Below are 3,096 nucleotides of genomic sequence, written 5' to 3'. Positions count from 1 at the left end.
CCAGACACTTATACCTGCCCTCTTTTTTTTTGTGTTTTTTTTTTCCTTTTGTGATTTTTTTTGGGGCATTAAAATCATATAATTTACAAGTGCCCCCTATAAAAGGGGAGGGGGACACTAAAACCGGCAATTAAAACAAATCAAACTGTAAAATAAATAAAATCAAATTAAAATGCAGTTGCCGGGGGTGATGATGCACTCCAGTCCCTCCGGTGCCCACCTCTCGCGGAAGGCCGCGAGCGTACCGGTGGACACCGCGTGCTCCATCTCTAAGGACACCCTGGCCTGGATGTAGAAGACTTACATTTCTATAGCACCTGTCGCCACCTCAGGATGGCCCAAGCACCTTATAGGCAATGAAGCACTTTTGAATTCAAGGTTGTAATGTGGGAAATGCGACAGCCAATTTGCGCACAGCAAGCTCCACCAAACAGCAATGTGATAATGACCAGATAATAAGGAATGGAAATCAGGCGAGAAGGTGGAGTTGATGTAAAGGTTCAGCCAGGCTCTTATTGAATGGCGGAGCAGGTTCGAAGGGCCGAATGGCCTACTCCTGCTCCTATTTCTTATGTTCTTACAATCTGTTGTAGTAATGCTGCCACCAAGAGTGGGAACTCTGGCTAATGTTCCATCATTCAGTGTCAGCTGTGGCTCAGTGGGTAACACTCTCTCTCGCCTCTTGAGTCAGAAGGTCGTGGGTTCAAGTCCCACTCCAGGGACTTGAGCATAAAATCTAGGCTGACACTCCTGTGCAGTGCTGCGGGAGCGCTGCACTGTTGGATGTGTAGTATTTTGGATGAGACATTAAACCGAGGCCCCATCTGTCCACTCAGGTGGACGTAAAAGATCTCAAGGCACTATTTTGAAGAAGAGCAGGGGAGTTATCCCCGGTGTCCTGGGGCCAATATTTATCCCTCAATCAACATCACAGAAACAGATTATCTGGCCATTATCACATTGCTGTTTGTGGGAGCTTGCTGTGCGCAAATTGGGTGCCCGTTTTCCCACATTACAACAGTGACTACACTCCAAACGTACCTCATTGGCTGTAAAGCGCTTTGGGACGTCCGGTAGCCGTGAAAGGCGCTATATAAATGCAGGTCGTTCTTTCATTCCTAAAGCCCATCCCATGCCAAGCCAAGCTGCCCCAGACCAGGCCAGGCGGAGCCCGGAGCGGGTGAGAGTTGGGTTGTGCGGGACCTGGGGAGCTGTTTCTGTGAGCTGTGGGGAGTTGCCGAGGCTGGGCTGTCTGGGGGAACTCGCTATAACCATGTTCAGGGGCCCCGAGAGCAACACACCGGCCTCTCATCTCTGCAATGGGTCACTTGACACCGCGATCCGGATCCGGTGACCATTTGCCTTCGCTGAGCCGCAGTTTGAGCAGCGTTGGGTTTTATTCCGGCTCAAGTTACGGGCGAGAGGCCGAGTGAGAGGGAGCCGTGCCGTGCCGTGCCGTGCCCCGGGCCTCGCACACCGAACCCGCACAGCGCTCCATGGGGACGCTCCGCGCTGCCCAACACTGCAGACTGTGGGGGCAGAGGCTGGGGGCAGGCAGAGCGACACTGTAAGTGTTCAAATCCTCCTGGGTACAAAGGGGAAGGTTCAACACAGCGGCTCAAATCAATCATCCAGATTCATCCCCTTTTCCAAAAGGTGTGGGTCTGTGTGTTGCTGGTTTGGGGGGGTGTCGGTCTGTCTGTCTGTGTGTGGGAGGTGTGTGTGTGGGAGGGGTGTGTGTGTGTGTGTGTGGGAGGGGTGTGTGTGTGTGTGTGTGTGTGGGAGGGGTGTGTGTGTGTGTGTGTGTGGGAGGGGTGTGTGTGTGTGTGTGTGTGTGTGGGAGGGGTGTGTGTGTGTGTGTGTGTGGGAGGGGTGTGTGTGGGAGGGGTGTGTGTGTGTGTGTGTGGGAGGGGTGTGTGTGTGTGTGTGGGAGGGGTGTGTGTGTGTGTGTGGGAGGGGTGTGTGTGTGTGTGTGGGAGGGGTGTGTGTGTGTGTGTGGGAGGGGTGTGTGTGTGTGTGTGTGTGTGGGAGGGGTGTGTGTGTGTGTGTGTGTGTGTGGGAGGGGTGTGTGTGTGTGTGTGTGTGTGTGAGGGGGGGCGTGTGTGTGTGTGGGAGGGGGGAGGCGTGTGTGTGTGTGGGAGGGGGGGCGTGTGTGTGTGTGTGGGAGGGGGGGGGCGTGTGTGTGTGGGAGGGGGGGGGCGTGTGTGTGGGAGGGGGGGGGCGTGTGTGGGGGAGGGGGAGGTGTGTGTGTGTGGGGGGGGGTGTGTGTGTGGGGGGGGGTGTGTGTGGGGGGGGGGGGTGTGTGGGGGGGGGGTGTGTGTGTGTGTGGGGGGGGTGTGGGGATGGGGGGTAGCGAGAGAGGACGAGGCGTGTATGGGGGGGGGCGAGAGCGAGGGGAAGAGGTGTGTGTGTGGGGGTGGGGGCGGGGAAGAGGTGTGTGTGTGTGTGGGGGAGGGGAAGAGGTGTGTGGGGGTGGGGAGAGCGAGGGGAAGAGGTGTGTGTGTGTGTGGGAGTGGGGGGGAGAGGGGAAGAGGTGTGTGTGGGGGGAGAGAGAGGGGAAGAGGTGTGTGTGGGGGGAGAGAGAGGGGAAGAGGTGTGTGTGTGGGGGGAAGAGGTGTGTGTGTGTGGGGGGGGGGGAGAGATGTGTGTGTGTGTGGGTGGGGGGGGGAGAGGTGTGTGTGTGTGGGTGGGGGGGGAGAGGTGTGTGTGGGTGGGGGGGGAGAGGTGTGTGTGTGTGGGGGGGGTGGGGGGGGAGAGGTGTGTGTGTGGGGGGGGGTGGGGGGGGAGAGGTGTGTGTGTGTGGGGGGGTGGGGGGGGGAGAGGTGTGTGTGTGGGGGGGTGGGGGGGGAGAGGTGTGTGTGTGTGTGGGGGGGTGGGGGGGGAGAGGTGTGTGTGTGTGTGGGGGGGTGGGGGGGGAGAGGTGTGTGTGTGTGTGGGGGGGTGGGGGGGGAGAGGTGTGTGTGTTGGGGGGGTGGGGGGGGGAGAGGTGTGTGTGTGTGTGGGGGGGTGGGGGGGGAGAGGTGTGTGTGTGTGTGGGGGGGTGGGGGGGGGAGAGGTGTGTGTGTGTGTGTGTGGGGGGGGTGGGGGGGGAGAGGT

At 58.9% G+C, this 3,096-nt stretch overlaps 1 protein-coding gene across 1 annotated transcript in view; it reads left to right on the top strand.

Moving 5' to 3' along the window:
* Nucleotides 1-1,526: 1,526 nt before the first annotated feature.
* Nucleotides 1,527-3,096, top strand: part of LOC139276491 (ubiquitin carboxyl-terminal hydrolase 2-like) — a 137,472-nt gene continuing 135,902 nt past the window's right edge. The window contains exon 1 of the mRNA XM_070894576.1: nucleotides 1,527-1,567. The gene's annotated coding sequence lies outside the window, so the exon portion shown is untranslated. The remainder of the gene's footprint in view (nucleotides 1,568-3,096) is intronic.

Source organism: Pristiophorus japonicus, chromosome 11 (assembly GCF_044704955.1).
Source record: "Pristiophorus japonicus isolate sPriJap1 chromosome 11, sPriJap1.hap1, whole genome shotgun sequence".
In the NCBI taxonomy this organism is placed as follows: Eukaryota; Metazoa; Chordata; class Chondrichthyes; family Pristiophoridae; genus Pristiophorus; species Pristiophorus japonicus.
The sequence above is the reverse complement of the archived record's forward strand: the minus strand, read 5'-3'. Positions and strand labels throughout refer to the sequence as shown.